The sequence below is a fragment of the Primulina eburnea genome, chromosome 5 (assembly GCF_022965805.1).
Source record: "Primulina eburnea isolate SZY01 chromosome 5, ASM2296580v1, whole genome shotgun sequence".
Lineage (NCBI taxonomy): Eukaryota > Viridiplantae > Streptophyta > Magnoliopsida > Lamiales > Gesneriaceae > Primulina > Primulina eburnea.
Window position 1 is genome coordinate 20,794,868 of NC_133105.1, and position 19,870 is coordinate 20,814,737.

The 19,870-nt window shown below is 39.0% G+C and overlaps 1 pseudogene; it reads left to right on the top strand.

Annotated features, from left to right (window-relative positions):
• Window positions 1–19,870, top strand: part of LOC140833085 (uncharacterized) — a 137,095-nt pseudogene that overhangs the window by 76,085 nt on the left and 41,140 nt on the right.

A 19,870-nucleotide genomic window follows, 5' to 3' on the forward strand; every position in this document is an offset into this window, starting at 1 on the left:
GAATGGTGATTCTTTGACTTTCTGACGTTCACTCTTTTATTTCCGTGATTTTCTGTATGAATTCTTGTCTCGAAATCATATTATTTAATTGCAGAAAAACCATATTTATACATCAGGAGCCTCAGGTACTAATGCTGCTGTAATCCGAGGAGCTCTTCGTGCTGAAAAACCAGAGCTTCTCACTGTCATATTGCCGCAGAGTTTGAAAAAGGAACCACCAGAAAGTCGAGAGTTACTTTCGAAGGTAAGAATTGAGGATTGCACTATGCATTTGGTTATAAGATTAAATTACCCAGGCAATGATCCATTTTTATTTTCTCAGCTATAGAAGAATCTAGATGTGCGAGGGAAGGGGAATAAAATGTTGGTAGTGGTGGTAGCTTGTTGGGATCACTCTGTTATTTGTTATCTTGAGTGTGGTTACTAGCTGAGGCTAGGGTAAAGAGAGTGAATCTCTTGGTACATACGATTACTTCTGGTATATTCCTTTTCATTTTATGCAAAGTCTATTTCATTTGCATTCCTCCTATCCTTTGGTTCCTGCGATGATAAATTGAGATGAAATGGGGTGTAACAGAACTACCATAATATAGCCCTTCTCAACTTTTTAATAAACGAACTGGGATTCACAATAGATATTGCAATATATTAACCGCACCTTGTTGATGAATGTATAGATGTACTTGGAAAGGTGTATAGTATGCTCAGATAAATACAAATTAGTACATATTTGTTAGAGTAGATGTCCTGCAAGCCAACGTTTGGCTAGAGAATTTATTAACTCAAGTTAAATAAACAATCTTTATTTTAATATAATTTAACTTTTTATGATCGTGTTATACTTTATCTGTATACCCATGCATACAACATAGATAAAATCCTTGATTATGCTTTAATATAAATGAAGCGTAATTCGATGTTGAAATTCATTTGTAAACACTGCATATTCTAAATTCGTTCCTAGTCGATTCAGCCGTCTAAAAAACATGGATAAAGGTCGCTTGAACTCGAGACTAGCATCTGTGATGTTGTGTACTGCGTTTCTTGGTAAGGGAATGAAGATGTCCAAACATGCAGATGGGTAGTCATATGATGATTATACCGAACAACCCTCCCTCAAACTTTCCATGTGGTTATCATTAATCGAGAGGATAAGTCCATGGTTATAATTGTACACCATTAGTCCTTACGACCCGGGACAACACTGTGGCTCTATATGCTAGAGATGTGCTTTGACTCGTTTACCGGCTCCAGGAGAGTCATCAAGTGGCGAAGTTGGGTATAGTTACGACACATATAGGAGCCAGTGCATTGTAGTCGGGGATTCACCGCTCACCTGCGGGTGTGGATATTCTATGTGATCTGATGAAATAATAGTGCATGGAATATCTGGCAAGAGTATAAGATGTACGTTGGAAAAGGAGTTCTCAAATAGTACACGCGATGCTATTATTATAGTTATCACATAGTTATCGAATTAATATGCAACCCTCGATGAACCAATGGTTGCAGATTCGATCGGGATAAATGAGATGAAGAGACCGTACTGTACGTTAATCATAATCGACTGGTTCTTGCAGGCACTACCAGTGATACCTAGGGGATCATGGGGCGATGCTACTAGACGCTTTTACCATGATCCGATGGGTGCAATCAGAAATGAGTTCTGACATTCTTGATCAAGGTGTTGATGAAAAAATGGGGCTAACTAGGGATAAGCCCGAATAAAGGATTATGTCCTGAATCACAAAGAGTTGTGAACCCACGGCTAGCTGTATCCCTGAACCATTGAGAGTCACACAAGCACTGGATCGTTTGTTCCCGTTGAGAATAAATTTAAGGAGTTGAATTTATATTATAATATAGTAAATTCAAGGAGTTGAATTTATGATAATTAAATTTTGAGAAAATAAATTCAAGGAGTTGATTTTATGATATAATAAATTCAAGAAGTTGAGTTTATGAAATTTGGAGAGAATAAATTCAAGGAGTTGAATTTATAAAATTTGATAATTTAATTTATTAAACTCAAAAGTTGGGTTTATTAAATATTAAATTTTGAGGTGATAAAATTCAATGAGTTGAATTTATAATTTAAATAATAAATTCAAATGTTGAATTTATAATGTATTTAATTTATTAAGCTCAAAAGTTGAGTTTATTAAATATTAAATTTTGGAGGTGATAAATTCAAGGAGTTGAATTTATAATTTGAATATTAAATTCAAATGTTGAATTTATAATGTATTTAAATTAAATGTAATGGGTGTATGTATTATGGGCTTGTAGGAGTACAACACCAACACACAAATTATTAAGGTTCTTAATTGGACTTTAAAAGATTAATTAATTAATTAAACTAGTTGGACTAGAGTAATTAAATTATTAAGCCCATTAAGTGTTTGATTTAATTAATGAGCCCTAAGCTTATATATTTGTATTAGGGTTGGGGTTAATTAAGGAACACTCATAATTTAGAAAAAAAAAAAACTATCCTCCAATTCTTTCAAGGTGATTCACGAGACACACAAGAAAAATCCTCCAAAATATTTTTGCCATTTTTCAAGGAAAAGAAAAATCCTCCAATTTTCTACACGTGTTTGGGCGTGTAGTAAACCGGGATCCAACAGTGGTATCAGAGCCAGGTTTTTCTAAATTGTATGATTTTGATATTGAATAATTTATTTCTAACCATACAAGAAAATTTTTCAAAAAATAGTAACACCATTAAAAAGTTTATTTTTCCAGAAATAAAAAAAAAATCGGGCTGTGCGCGCCTGCGTGCACAGTGGTGCCCTTGCGTCTGCCCGAAATGTTCGGGCAGCAGGGGCGGCTGCCCAAGATTGTCTCGGAAAGCGTGCTGGATGATGTGCTTTAATTGTTTGGGCCTAGGGTGCAATTTTCTGATTTTTCAAATTTTTGGGTAAAATTGATATTTTTGAAAATTTGTTCAATTTTTATTTTGGAAAATTGATTTTTTTAGAAAATTAATAATTTTCTTGTAAAATAAATAATTAGAATATGATTTTAATTATTTATGGTAAAATGAGTTTTACAAGAAATATTGATTTCATTGGAAATTAAATAAAGGAGTTTATTTAAATTTATTAAATTCTTTAATAATTGTGGTGGTTAGTGATAAAATTATTAGATATATGATTTATCAATTAATTAAATTGTTTAATTAAATTGATGTTAATATTTGATATTAAATGCATGAAGGATGATCGAGAGCCTTGACCAATGTGTTAGGTGTATGTTAGGATATTTTACTTTTTATTCGTTTTTAATATTTGATATTATTAAAGTGTGCCTGATTTATGGCCCGTTCCCACCCCATGAGATGTATCCTTTATGTGCCATGGCTATTTAAATGTAATTATTAGAAATAGTGGGAGATCAAAACTGGAAGATGGTGGGCCCGATGAACGAGATGAAGACATGTAAAATATTGGAAGCTCTTGTAATAGTTGCATTTGCATCCCTGCATTCACCTAGGTTTTGGACCTGGATCCATGTTTGGCTCACATGGATCTAATAGTATTGACGATCGATCATCCTTATTTATTGTTGAATGTCATATTATGATATATGCGATATATAGTAGTATGCATGTATGTATATTATTAAATAATATAGTTGCATGAATCTGACAAACATACAAACTCGTGGCACGCGATTTTTAAATTAAAATGATGAGACAATTTTAAAATTAAAATCTCTCATTTTGAATAAGATTCAAAATTTATATCAAACCGAAAAGGTAAAAATTAAAAGAGTTAAATTTTTCCTTGCCTTCCATCAACCGTGGTTGCATGTTGATCGCTAACCGTGGACAGTGTCTGGCTCATATTATTGGGGAGGCCTGTACGCCGGAAAGCTGTGACTTCCACCGGACATATGATGTGAATTGAGTGGAACTTCCTATGACTTCGGCTCATATTATTGGGGGAACTCATGGAGACCGTCCATTACAATTCAATATTGATGGGTTGGTTTGACACGTGAAAATAAACGGCGTCATATTATTGGGCCCTTAATAAACGTGAGGAAAAACACACGGAAGTTGCATATGGATGCAATTGGACTCTACTTTTTAGAAATTTTAATTTGTTGATATTATTCGGGATTATAATTGGCTAATTGGACTCTACGTGCCTACTAAGGAAATACGATTTCCCTTTTTCATCAGAGGGTGGTGGAAATGTCAAAATAGTAGGAGAGAGATTTATAAAATAAAATCTATATTTTATATCTTAACACTATTTTAAAATAATCAGCAACAATTATTTTGTTTCCATATCAGTAAATTTTTCGATTTCGTCACATAATCCTATTTTGGTATTAACAAGCTAACCGAATCTAATTTTCAAGACTGGTTGGGAAAATTGTTTTGAATTCGGAGAAAATGGCATACACACTAATGTCAGTCCTGCTGAACTGACAAAGTATGCAAGATGGTAGGACCATAGTATGCAAGCTAATGTGTAACATGCTCGCTTTTATGTCAAATTAACTGTGGGGACAGTTTGAGGAAATTTGGAATGCTGCTGACATTCGAATGCACGTGCAAGAGTTGCATGGTGCATGAAACTATGCACAACACTTTCAAGGAGCTCATGACAACACGCATGTAAGACAGGGCTTAGGCCCATGAGCATGGTGTACATATGACTGGGCTTATTAAGAATGTGATAGGATTGGAATATGTGATTCCTAAAGAGTTACTAGATAACATCAATTTGTTGTCTTTCTCATCCTCATTTGACGGGGTTATGGTGAACTTCAATTTGAATAAGATAGATGATAACTTTGAAGAGCTAGTTAATATGCTTATGACTTATGAGATCGCCATAAAATAAGAAAAATTGTTGTTTTTATAATGGGTCTTTCGTCGGACGAAAAATGACCCACGAGGTAAGGGAAAGAAATGTTCCGCCCCTCACAAGAAAAATAATCCCAATAAGAGGCAAACTCTGAAAGACACTTAAAAGGCCTACAAAGCTCGATAAGCTAGAACATATTTATTTCACTGGAAGAAGTCCGGACATAAGAAATTATATATGCCAGAAATGTCTGAAAATGATAAGTGAATGTCCAAGTAAACACGAATTCAACAACAAACAAAAGGAAGTTAGATGATCCAAATCCACACAAATATGGCACGCTAGAATATGTCATATTTCCCAAAGAAGGATGCACAAACTAGTGGGAGAAGGTATGTTTGACTTGTCAAACATAAATTCTCTACTTACTTGTTAGTTCTGTCTAAAAGAAAAAATGACCGAGACTACATTTGATGGAAACGTGGAACGTACGCATAGTCTACTGGATTTGATCCACACAGACGTTTGTGGCCCGCTAAGTACAAAATATGGGCAATCCTACTTCATTATCCTTATTGATGACCTATTCGAGGTATGAGTATGTTTATTTGATAAACCACAAATATGAAGCATTTGAAAGGTTCAAAGAATTCAGATCTGAAGTAGGAAAACAACTAGAAAGAAGTATTAAGGCATTTCGATCTGATCGAAGTGGAGAATACTTGAGTGCTGAATTTTTGGGTTATCTAAAAGAGAATGTGATTCTCTCACAGTAGACTCCACCAGCAACACCACAGTTGAATGGTGTTTCTGAACATTGTAAGCAAACCTTGTTTGACATGGTTCGATCAATGATGAGATTCACTGAATTGCCTACATCATTTTGGGGCTTTGCGCTTAAAACTGCGGCAATGTTGTTGAATAATGTCTATACTAGAGAAGTGCATAAAACACCATATGAGATATGGATGGGAAAAACTCCCAAATATTCTTACATGAGAATATGGAGGTTTCCTTGTAGAACCCGTAAATCAGTCTATGTATAAGCCATGCATAATTCTAGTATTTTAAATTAAATTGACTTCATTGCATGATTATTTAAATACTTTTCTTTGAAGTTAATTATTTTAGCCAGCAGTTTAATTTTTATTCTTTTCAGTTAATTCAGTGAGGCCGGACTGGAGTGGAGTTAGAAATAAAATTTAAGATTCAGATATATTTCCAGAATTTAATTTAGCTAGCAAGTAAGTTAATTTAAGTTAAAAAGGAGGTTTGAGGATTTAATTTAATTACTTGAGGTGAATAGGAAATAAGTTCATTTAAGTTCCAATAATTAAGGGTTTAATTCACTAAATTAATTAAAGGATTAGTGAGGCTTTTAAGGGTTATTAATTTACTAGATAATCAATATTTCCCCTTCATTTATTTGTGAATTTTCGGCCCCTTAGTATCTAGACTATTCCTTGCCAACTCATCACCATTTTGACCCATTCTTTTTGGTGTTAACATGCTAATCTTTCTTTTATTATTTTACGTAATCCCTCCAACAAAATCATTTGATAGCAACAAATATTCAAAATTCAAAAAAAAAAAAAAGAAGTGGACTTGGTCTTGATTTGTTTCATATATTGTGCACCCATCTCCCTCACCCCCCCTAACCACTATTTCTCCTCTCCATCATCGGAAACAAGAGCCATTTTCAGTGTCATAATCGTGAGAATTCGGAGGGGTGATAGGAGAGAAAAAGTCGAGTAAGAAGAAAGGTAGAAAAGAAAGCGCTCCACCTCCTCCGCGCCGTATCGTCTCGTTCTTTCGTTTTCTTTCAAAACGAAACCAGTCATGCATATATTCTTCCTTGACTCTTCAATCAAGTCATACTATCATTATTTTTATGTTTTATGATCATCATTTCATGTATGAACCGAAATACATCAAAGAATTTTCTGAAAACATCACATGCAGATTTCGGTTTTCTTATGCAGTTCACGGCTCCCTCTTGTTTTGTGGTTTCAGGTGGATGGTTCGACTCAAGGCTCCCAATGCCTGCATCTAGAAATGTACTAGGACATGTTAGGATCATAATGGTCCATTCATTCAAGCCCCACACCCGCTGGAAACAAAAATTGACAGCAACCCCCATTTCTACCCAAGTGTGTCGAAAAATTCAGTTTGCTGTCATGAGGGAATGGATCGGATCATGGCTGCCCCAGGGGCCTATAGCCATGGTTAGATCACTTCCCTAGCATGTCTAAGACGTGACGAAGTCGACCTTTTGGTGGCTTGGTCCAGGGTGCATCGGTTTTTAAATCAAACGCTAGAACAGCCCCTCCCCTTCTCGGCCCCTTTGATTTTGACAACATGTGTTGGTTCGTGTATGGTGGAATGGTGTGGATCTTGGTTGGCCTAAAGCCCTTAGCCACGGTTCACACCATGCCCCATGAAGTCTAGGTCGTGCCATGGTCAATCAAATGGCCACTGGAACGAGTCGAGACGACAAGCGAAGCAAACACCCCTCACGCGCGCAAAGGTGCTCTCGGGTGAATCTTTTCGATTGTTGCTGGAACATTTTGAATTGTGGCTGGTCTAAAGCCCATATCCATGGTTCAAATCATTCCTTGAGATGTTGTAAGAGGTTTTTGTCAGTGGTTCAAGCCCCAATGGTCGTTAGCCTCGCAAACGACAAAAGCAACCCAAGCGCAGCTGCTGGAAATTCTGTACAGCAGCTTGCTGCATCGGTTCGGTGGCTCGTTCGAGTTCTCGGTTGGCTTTTAGCCGATGGCCTTGGACTAGACAGTGCACCATTGAGTTGGGAAGGTCATGTGTTTGACCATTTGTCATTCGGATCATTTTTGAGGTCGTACAAGAATTTACGGTGCGATGTGCCAAATTGACTCTCAAAAGAGCGTTTCATGTTTTGGCCTCCATTCAGCCAGATTTCGACCCTCACTATTTTAGTAGCATTAATTCATCATTTTTAGCGTATTTTAATCATGACTATATGATGGTTCAGTGTTGGTTCGGGTTGGTTTGGAGTCATGATTAAATACGAAGTCGTTAGACGTAATTGTCGCATTTCCGAACTTAGTTGCATAGTTTTGTCTAGTAAAAGCTATTGCATATTTTTCATGGCATATTTAGGTTGCAGCGAGCCTGGGAGCGATCCAATCCATTCAGTAAAATTAGTACAGGATATTTAATTTAGTCATTTAATTATATTACGTGCATAAAAATAGAAAATACCTATTTTTGAGATTTATGCGATATTGCTTGTGGTCAATTCACTATCATGGGAGCATTATTTTACCGGTAGCCAGTTATCGGTCAGTTCAGTTTGGTACCACCCGGTCGCCAGTGATCGGACAATTCAGTTCAGTTTGGTACCACCCGGTCGCCAGTTATCGGACAGTTCAGTTCAGTGCAGAGGCCACTTGCGTAGACCATAATCTCAACATAAAATTATTTCATATTATTTCAGTACAGGGCTCCAAGGAGCAAACATTTTTACTATGATTTTCAGTTCAGCTATGCACGTATTATAATTGCTCAGTACAAGTTATTTTCAGTATGCCTCATGACATGAGATTTTACTTTCATGCAAATTTTATTATTGTATTTACTTGTTATCTACGATATATGCATGTTGAGTCTTTAGACTCATTAGACTTGATTGTTGTAGGTACTGATGAGCAGGGGGCCGAGGGCGGGGACCAGTGAGCCAGCTTGGGTGGGCAGTAGTGACATCCGAGGACCTCATTTTAAGCACTTACCATTTTATGCAAACTTTTTATCCGTTGTTGAATATTTTCAACTTGTTATTTCTGCAAAAAAATATTTACTTCCGCTGCCATTTTGAATATCAAACTTTGTTTATCGGTTTAGTTGTGAATGAGGGACTCCATTTATTATAAAAGAAAATTTTTAATTTTCCGCAAATTTTCAAGTAAGGATTTTCGGGCCTTCACAGTTAGTATCAGAGCCTATGTTCTTGTAAAGGGTTACACTACTACTGACCACGAGAAGCTCACGAAGTCACGTCTTCGGTCTGTAAGTTTTTACATTTCAGCATTTTATTTAAAGCATGGATTATTCAACAGCATGTCTTAATGAAATATGTATTACGTCCAGATTTTCATTGTTCAGTATTTGGATTTAAATAAATTATGGAATTATGCATGTTAGTTACGTATAGGTTATGTATGGAACAGTATGCCCCTTAGACGCCAAGTTGGACGCCCGAGAGGTGGCGAGGAGCGCCGTCATGAAGACGGTGAGGATCGTAGGCGGGAGGAGGACTTACCTCCACCCCCTCCGCCTGATATGAATGCCCAGATGCTAGCTGGGATGACGCAATTCTTCGCTCAGTTTGCGGGAAACAATGTCGTTGCCGCTGCCGCAGCCAGGCCGACAGGGCCCGAGGCTGTCTATGAGAGGTTTATGAAGAAGCGTCCGAAGGAGTTTTCTGGGACATTTGACCCCATGATTGCCGAGGGATGGATCAAATCCCTCGAGGTTATCTTCGAGTTCATAGAACTTAGAGATGCAGACAGAGTCCGATGTGCCACCTACTTATTCAGTGGAGATGCCCGCTTATGGTGGGAAGGAGCGTCAGTAGCCTTGAACTTGGCTACGCTGACATGGACGCGTTTCACGGAGGTCTTCTACTTCAAATATTTTGCCGAAGAAGTGCGCACTAGGTTGACCATCGAGTTCATGAGCTTGAGACAGGGTGATATGATGGTTACGGAGTTCATCCGTAAGTTCGAGAGTAGCTGTCATTTTGTGCCCCTGATTACGAACGATGCTAAAGCCAAGATGATGCATTTCCTGGTGGGTCTACTGGCCGATCTTGCGACATGATGTTAGGGTGTCTGACCCTACTACTTATGAGGTTGCAGTCTCCAAAGCTCTAGCCACAGAGCAGGATCTGCGGGATATCGAGAGGGATCGCCAGGGCAAGTGCCCAGTCCAGGTACTTACCACACCGCCCTCCTCTTCATCAGCATCAGCAGCAAAACAAGAGGCCATTTCATGGGCCGCCTAGAAACAGAGGCCAGCAGCAGCAGCAGCAGCAGCGGGGACGCCCAGCCCCGAGGACTTTTGAGCACCCAGTCTGTCCCAGGTGCTCACGCCGCCATCCTGGTGCATGTATGTCTGGCTCAAGGAAGTGTTTTAAGTGTGGCAGTCCAGACCACATGTTGCTGCAGTGCCCTCAGAGGAATCTGCCTACCCAAGGCAGAGTTTTTGCTCTCCATGCCACGGAAACGAACCCGGAGACTATGTCGATGACAGGTACCTTTAGCTTTAAGTTATTATTCGAATTTCAGTGTTTTGGGAACCTGAATTAAGATTTTTGAACTTAGAACTGTTATATGACTGCATGTTCTACTCAGAATTATTTTGGGGATTTAAGTTAGAAGAACTTTGACCTTTGCATATCTATAAGTTTAGTCCTTGTAACTATTGGATTCAACTTAGAGTTCCGATCTTTCAGGGAGAATTTTTATATCTGGTTCCGCTACCAAGGCCTTGATAGATTCAGGGGCCACTCACTCGTTTATTTCGGAGGTCTTTGCGAACTTTCTCAAGATCAAGACCATTGGGTTAGACATAGCCTTTTCAGTAGTGTAACCGTCAGGCGAGGAGATGGCAGCTACCAATGTTATCCGAGATATAGATCTTGAGCTGCACGGTAATCTAGTTTATGCGGATCTGATCGTGCTACCGATGCCAGAATTTGACATCATCCTGGGGATGGACTGGCTATTGAGGAACAGAGTGTTGATAGACTTCCAGTAGAGATCAATTCTAGTCCGACCGCCTGGAATGGAGCAGTTCTTATTTGAGCCGGAAAGGTACTTTCCTTTACCGCAGCATTATTCCATATGTTCAGGCTAGGAAGCTCATGCATAGAGGGTGTCGGGCGTTTCTAGCAACCTTTGTATCTGTCCCCGAGGCGCCCAGTCAGTCAGCCTCAGATGTTCCGATCGTTAGAGACTTCTTAGACGTTTTTCCTGAGGACGTCTCTGGTATGCCACCTGAGAGAGAGGTGGAGTTTTCCATCGAGCTTATGCCAGGTACGGCTCCGATCTCTAAAGCACCGTACCGATTAGCACCGAGAGAGATGGTATAGCTTAAGAAGCAGATTCAGGAACTACTCGACAAGGAGTTCATTCACCCGAGTTTTTCACCTTGGGGCGCACCAGTCTTGTTTGTTAAGAAGAAGGATGGCACAATGAGGCTTTGTATTGATTACCGGGAGTTGAACAGGGTTACAGTGAAGAACAAATACCCACTTCCGAGGATTGAGGATCTGTTTGACCAGTTGCAGGGAGCTTCGATTTTCTCCAAGATTGATCTGCGTTCAGGTTATCACCAGTTGAGGGTGAGAGATGCTGATGTTTCCAAGACTGCTTTCAGGACTCGTTATGGTCACTACGAGTTCCTTGTGATACCGTTCGGTCTGATGAATGAGCCAGCGATCTTCATGGATCTCATGAATCGCGTATTCAGCCGTACCTCGATCAGTTCGTGATAGTATTCATAGATGACATTCTCGTCTACTCCAAGAATCAGGAGGATCACAGCAGACATCTGACCACAGTGCTGCAGACCTTGCAGAAGCACAAGTTATTCGCAAAGTTCAGTAAGTGCGAATTCTGGTTAGAGAAGGTGGCGTTCTTAGGCCACATTATTTCTAGCAGTGGAATTGAGGTAGATACAGCGAAAGTCGCTGCAGTCAGAGATTGGGTTGTGCCGTAGAATGCATCTGAGAACCGCAGTTTTCTTGGGCTAGCAGGATATTATCGGAAGTTCATTAATGGATTCTCTTCTATTGTCGTTCCCCTTACAGCACTGACAAAGAAGAATGTGAAGTATATGTGGAGTGAGGAGTGTCAGAAGAGCTTCGATACTTTGAAGCAAGCTCTTATCTCAGCACCAGTATTGGCCCTGCCGTCAGGGCCCGGTGAGTTTGTGTTATATACCAATGATTCGAAGCTCGGTTTAGGTGCAGTTTTGATGCAACATGGGAAGGTGATAGCGTATGCGTCTCGTCAGTTGAAAACTCGTGAGAAGAATTACCCTACCCATGATCTAGAGTTGGCAGCCGTAGTATTCGCCCTGAAGATCTGGAGGCATTATTTGTATGGAGAGAAGTGCCAGATCTTTACCGACCACAAGAGCCTCAAGTATTTCTTTACGCAGAAGGAGCTGAATATGCGTCAGAGCCGTTGGTTGGAGCTTGTGAAGGATTTTGACTGTGACATTAGCTACCACCCGGGTAAAACTAATGTAGTGGCGGATGCATTAAGCTGAAAATTCGCAGTGATGGCTCATTTGACAATTTCGAGACCTCTTCATATTGAGATGCAGAGGTTTGATCTAGAGTCATATCCTCAAGGTAGAGTTCCCCATCTATCTACCTTGACTATCCAGTCCTCTCTTCTTGACCGTATTCACAGTGGTCAGTCAGCAGACGAGCAACTGGCACAGTGGAAGAATAGATATGAAGCCAAGGGCAGTGTCTTGTATACAGTCAGCGACGGTATTGTGAGATACCGAGACAGGATGTGGGTTCCTAACAGTGGTTCTATTCGAGCAGATGTTCTATCAGAGGCCCACATGTCCCCGTACTCTATTCACCCTGGGAGTACGAAGATGTACAAAGATCTGCAGTTGTTGTATTGGTGGCCTGGTATGAAGAAAGACATCAGACTATTTGTATCCGAGTGTCTGACTTGCCAGTTAGTGAAGGCCGAGCACCAGAGACCAGCAGGTTTGCTCAAGCCACTTCCTATTCCCGAGTGGAAGTGGGAGAATGTCACCATGGACTTTGTGACCGGTTTGCCAAAGTCAGTTAGAGGATCAAATGCTATCTGGGTGATTGTAGATCGTCTTACCAAATCAGCGCACTTCTTGCCTATTAAGACGACTTTCACCATGATTCAGTATGCGGAGTTGTACATCCGGGAGATAGTCCGACTTCATGGTATTCTAGTTTCGATCGTATCTGACAGAGACCCCAGATTTACTTCCTCTTTTTGGAAGAGTTTGCATTCGACTATGGGTACGAAGTTGCTGTTTAGCACAGCTTTCCATCCGCTGACATATGGGCAGTAAGAGCGAGTCATTCAGATCTTGGAGGATCTTCTCCGTGCTTGTGTGATTGACTTCTCAGGGAGTTGGGAGTCAAATTTGCCACTGGTAGAGTTCACCTATAACAACAGTTTCCAGTCGTCTATAGGTATGGCTCCGTATGAAGCATTGTATGGCCGTAAGTGTAGATATCCTGTTCATTGGGATGAAGTAGGAGAGAGAGCAGAGTTGGGTCCAGAGATTATTCAGCAGGCTACCGATGTAGGAGTCAAGATCCGTGATAGGATGAGGACTGCTCAGAGTCGACAGAAGAGCTATGCAGATCAGAGGAGGAGAGAACTAGAGTTTGCGGTCGGTGACCATGTATTTGTGAAGGTGGCACCTATGAAGGGTGTCATGAGATTTGGCAAGAAAGGGAAGCTCAGTCCGAGATTCATTGGACCATTCGAGATCCTTGACAGAGTTGGGACGCTAGCTTATCGTGTGGCTCTTCCGCCGAATCTGGCCGGAGTACACAATGTGTTCCACGTCTCCATGCTGAGGAAGTATATGGCAAATCCTTTGCATGTGCTGAATTTCGAGCGTTGCAGCTTACTCCGAACTTGTCTTATGAGGAGAGACCAGTGCAGATCTTAGACAGACAGGAGAAGAAGCTTCGGAACAAGCTTGTTAAGCGAGTTAAAGTCAAATGGCTTAACCATTCTGAGGAGGAAGCTACATGGGAGTCTGAGCCGGAGATGAGAGATCGTTACCCCGAGTTATTCGGTGAGTTTTAATTTCGAGGACGAAATTTCTTTTAAGGGGGGAGGATTGTAGAATCCGTAAATCAGTCTACGTATAAGCCATGCATAATTCTAGTATTTTAAATTAAATTGACTTCATTGCATGATTATTTAAATGCTTTTCTTTGAAGTTAATTATTTTATCCAGCAGTGTAATTTTTATTCTTTTCAATTAATTCAGTGAGGCCAGGACTGGAGTGGAGTTAGAAATAAAATTTAAGATTCAGAAATATTTCCAGAATTTAATTTGCTAGCAAGTAAGTTAATTTAAGTTAAAAAGGAGGTTTGAGGATTTAATTTAATTACTTGAGGTGAATAGGACATAAGTTCATTTAAGTTCCAATAATTAAGGGTTTAATTCACTAAATTAATTAAAGGATTAGTGAGGACTTTTAAGGGTTATTAATTTACTAGATAATCAACATTTCCCCTTCATTTATTTGTGAATTTTCGGCCCCTTAGTATCTAGACTATTCCTTGCCAACTCATCACCCTTTTGACCCATTCTTTTTGGTGTTAACATGCTAATCTTTCTTTTATTATTAGTCCACCTTAATTAATTAATTAATGGAGATATCCTAGTCTAGAAAAAAGAAGAAATCGGCGATACCCTTTTATAATCCCTCCAACATAATCATTTGATAGCAACAAATATGTTGGAAACTAGATTCTGGAGTTTGACAAAACATAAATCAATCGATTAACAAAATATGAATCAACTGATACGCGCAAGCAAGTTCGGCAACTGAACTTATCAACTGAAGTCAGTTAATACAATGATACAAAGTAAACTGATCAGTTGGAACTGATCAGTTAAAAACATTCAGCTGAATGTCTTAAAGTCTCTCAACTGAAGATGTCTCGGGAAAGAACAAAGAAGACGTAACAGAGCACAAGAACGCCGCACAACAACCAAGACTACTTAAGACAACGCATTCCGGACAAAGCAATTAAGACGCCGAACTACAATCATTGAACAGAACATTGCCCAAGGAATGATGAAGTGGAAATCAACGGATACTAGAATTCAAATGCATATCAAAGTTACCGTTGAAAGATAAGTATAAATATGACTGAAGAACAGCAGAAAAAAAAGACGATCACTCAATCTTAAGCTTGCTGTTACTCTGTCAAAATCTCAGCTCACTTTCATTTGAATTACTCGTAGCAATTGTTGCGTGTTTTCTTAACTGCTCGCAAGCGCACGATGTCAAGTTATAGTAAAATGTAATTTTGAGTACAAGTGTCGATCCCACGAGGAGTGTGTATAAAAATGTATATCAATTCTTGTAATTAAAATAGCCAAGACTTTATCTAGAAAAATCAATAATCAGATTTGTTTGTTTAAACGAATTAATTGAAAACAATGAATTAATTAGATCACCGAATTGAGAAATATCAATGAGAGAAAATATCTAGAGAAATGATTTCACAAAGTTTCCACGATAATTATTCATAGTTGAGTTTATATTCCTGAATTCCATTATTTAATGACCAAGAACACTTAGATTATTTTATTCCTTCTTTCCCAAGTGACGAATAACTGTATCTATCAACTTCGATTCAATTATTCCTAATTAGAATCTAAACTTCATAGATAAATGCAAACAATGTTCTTACTAAGCCTCGCTAAAGTTATACGCCTTCTGAACGCTATAAACATTTAACGATGTGTTCTAATGATCTATAATCCTAGTCCCTCTCCCGAGTTGTAGAATTAATCAAACAACAACAATTTATGGCCAGTAAATTGCAGTGCAATAAACACATAGAAACACAAGTAAACATGAAATGGAATTCAATCTTATAAAATAACCACGTCAAATCATCGTGTCCACAAAGCTACGTCATTCTCTAGACTGGAAAGTTAGTTCATCACGAAATCCAAGAGAAAACAAGACATGTTTGTGATTCTAGACATTGCTACGCAATAAAATAAAGAAACAAAGGAAAAGATAACAAATTCGAAGTGTCGTCTCTGTCCCCAGATCCGTCGTTCTTCGTATTTGCGATGGTTCTTCGCACTCTGAATCTCTATATTGTGTAGGCGCTCCGTTTCTTGCGTCTTTTTCTCCCTGGACGGCTGAAGATCTCCTGTGTTTCTCCAGTGACGGCTGCTAACCCCGAGTTTGACCTAGTTCGCGCAATTTATAATATTCTGGACGCGGCGCGCGCGCGGTGGGGCATGAAATGGCGTGGTGGAGCGCGAGTTACTGTTCATCTGCCCGTGCATGTATGCGCGCGGTCGCACATGAAGTCGCGCTGGCGCGCGTTGCTCTCGGGTCTGTACGCGCGGGTGCGCATGAACTGGCGCGGTGGCGCGCCAGCCACTGTCGATCATCCTGCACATCATTGCGTGCTGGCTGCGCGTGATCTCGCGCGGGCGCGCGCGAGGCTCTGTCCGAGGCTTGAGTGTATGTGCGCGCGACTGCGCGTGAAGTGGCACGATGGCGCGCGCACTTCAGTCCCATGGCGTGCTCGTGGTCTTGCATTTCTTGGTTCACTTGGCTTCGTGTCCGCTATTTTCTCCATTCCTGAAATGACAACATAAACAAACCAAAAACGCGTAATTCTGTTCGAAACAAGCATAATTCAAAATGGATTCAAAGGTAAATTAAGTGCAAATCTTGCACTTATCAGCAATCAAGGCTACAATCTGAGCTTATTAGCACTCTCTAAAAGTTGTTAGATTCAATTGTGCTAATATCAGTTACGCACTGAGAATATTGTGTAGAACTAAGAGTTTTAGTTTTGGCAGTTGTAAGTCCAAACTGAAGTGGGTCTGTACAAGTGTTGTACTTGATCAAAGTCTTTTAGTGAATATCATATCCTTGTGATAGAAGGGGTGACGTAGGAGTAATTAAATTCTCCGAACATCCAGAAACAACTCTTGCATATTTCTTTCCGTTTCGTATTCTATCTTTCAATCAGTTACTTTTCGCAACTACTCTAGTTTAACTGATTGTTATTGACCAACAAGATTCCGAGATTCAGTTTTTCACTAAACTGAACTCAAATATTGTTAAAGAACAATTTTAAGTGTAAGTGTTTATTCAACCCCCCTTTCTAAACACTCTTGTTACGATAACCGATCTTATCAAATGGTATCAGAGCAGTTGAATCTTGTTTTTGAATACTTCTGATCTATAAATCTGCTTGCATGACTTCATTCAATAAAATTCCTATGTTCTCAAGAGAAGATTTCGATGACTGAAAAATCAGAATGCAGGCTCACTTAGCTGCACAATATGATGACATGTGGTATGTCATAACAGACGGACCCATGAAGATTCTAAAATAAAACACAGCAATTGCCATAACTGAAGGGGCACCACAGAGAATTCAAAAGCCCAGAGAAGAGTGGACAACTGAGGACAAAAGAAAATGCCAATCTTGACAATGTGGCCAAAGATACTCTGTACAAAACACTGGACAAACCAACATTCAACAAAATAAAGATGTGCAAAACAGCAAAAGAAATTTGGGAAAAGTTGATTCAGTTATATGAAGGAAATGACCAAACAAAAGAAAACAAACTCTCAGTTGCTGTTCAGAAATTTGACAATATCAAAATGAAGGTTGGAGAATCAATGAATGAGTATGATGAAAGGGTGAGCAGTATTGTAAATGAATTAAATTCACTCGGAAAAGTGTATACCAACAAAGAGGTTGCACTAAAAGTGATGAGAGGTCTTTCAAAGGAATGGGATGTCAAAACTATGGCTATGAGAGAATCTAAAGACTTGAACCAGATCGAACATCATGAACTATTTGCTGATTTAAAAGCTTATGAATTTGAATTGCAGAACAGAGAAGGAGAACCATCTACTCCTACAACTACAACTGCTTTATCAGCTGTCAGAATTGAACCAACTAGTTCAGCCGAGAAATTTGCTGATCAGTTAAGCAATGATGCTATGTCATTATTCATCAAAAAGTTTGGAGGTTCATGAGAAAGAACCAAGGAAACTTTCAGAAGCAATACCAGAGAAATAATTCCAAAGAAGAAACAAATTCTTGCTTCAATTGTGGCAAAACAGGTCATTACATTGCTGACTGTCCTAAACTTAAAAAGGACAGTCAAGGATCAACTGACAGAAGAAAGAAACCATATGAGCATAAGAGAAGACCCATAGATGATAAGAAAACCTACAGAAAGAAACACGAAGTTCTATTAGCTGAAGAGAACAAATCCAAATGGACAGAAACTGATAGTGACGAATCAGAACCAAAAAGCTCATATACCTCAAGTGATGAAGAGGGAGTCAAATGTATAATGGCAAATGATACTGAAGCAGAATCTACAAGTCAACAGGTATTTGATTTTAGTTCAACTGATTTTACACGAGAAGAACTCATTTTAACATTGCATGAAATGGTAAATGAGTACCAGAAACTTGCATCATCATTTGAGGAAATAAAGTCAAAGAAAAATGATCACATGGACAGCAAAACCAAAACTGATGAATTAGTTGATGGGTTGAGTCTAAAAAGGGAAATTGCTGAGCTAAAAGCAGAGAGAAAGAAAGATCAGTCACTGATCCAGAAATTGATCCTTGAAAATTCAAAACAGACTGAACTCATCCAATCTTGGAATAAGTCGTCTACTGCACTGAATGAGATGCAGAATTCACAAAAATCAGTTTCTGATAAAACTGGTTTAGGGTTCAGTAATCAAGGAGAAACGTTTTCAAATGATAATCAACCAAAGCTGACAATGAACAAAGGGAAGTACATTCACTTTGTCAAATCAGCAGTGGTACAAGAACAAATTGAGCCCAGTAAACTGATTGAACAACCTACTGAGAAGTTGAAAAAGGCTAGAAGATATGGGATTGGCTATAGTCAAAAGCTTTCAACTGATTCACAAAGCGGGTCATCAAAACGATTTCACAAAAACTATTCGAATGGCTATATCAACTACTATAACTGCAAGCCAGAGATACAGATTGAACAATCAGTTGAATAAGACTAAACCACATACTGTATCATCTGTACACTATTCACCAAGCACACAAAAACCGAGAAAAACCATTTGGAATTCAGCTACTGGAAAGTCAGTTAGACTAATCTAAGTATGGGTTCCAAAAGGACTAATAAGCTTTGGACCCAAATAGATATGGGTACCAAATCATATTATGTGTGTGCTTGCAGGTAACAGGTACAAATAAAAATTCAATATGGTATTTGGTCAGCGGTTGCTCGCGACATATGACAGGAGATGGAAGTATGCTATCTCAACTGACCAAATATAGTGGTCCAAACATCAGTTTTGGAGATAATTCCAAAGGTAAAACCGTGGGTAAGGGTAAGCTTATCCATAGTAACTTTACTATTAAAGATGTTTTATTAGTAGAAAATCTGAAGTATAACTTGATTAGCATCAGTCAGTTATGCGATAATGGATTCTCGGTACAATTTGATAAAAACTCATGCTCAGTGAAAACATCAACTGATGAAATCATTATAACTGGTAAAAGATGTGGAAACACATATAAAGTCAGTTGGAATGAACAGCCTCATGCACCAGTATGCTTTATTGCTTCAAAATCATCTCAAAACTGGTTATGTCATAAAAGGTTAAATAATTTAAACTTTAAATCCATTGCTTATCTGAGTAAACATGAACTTGTAACTGGTTTGCCCAAAATAAATTTTCAAAAGAAAAACTTTGCTCAGCATGTCAGTATGGAAAACAAGTACGATCTTCTTTAAAAAAAATGGGCTGTAAATCTTCATCCCGATGCTTAGAACTATTGCACATGGATCTCTTCTGTCCAATACCAATCATGAGCTTAGGAGGAATGAAATACCCCTTGGTGGTCGTAGATGATTTTTCAAGATTTACTTGGGTTATATTTCTCAAATCCAAACACCATACGGCTGCACAACTGATTAAACTCTTCAAAAGACTTTTAAATGAAAAATCAGTTGGGATTGATCGAATCAGATCTGATCGAGGAACTGAATTCATCAATCAAACACTTTCAAGTTTTCTAGAAAATGCTGGAATCAAGCATGAGCTCTAAGCAAGCAAGAACTCCTCAGCAAAACGGTGTAGCTGAGAAAAGAAATCGGACCCTTAAAGAAGCTGCTAGAACAATTCTTGCTGATTCTGGCATTTCTCAAAGATTTTGGGCAGAGGCAGTAAACACTGCATGTTATACT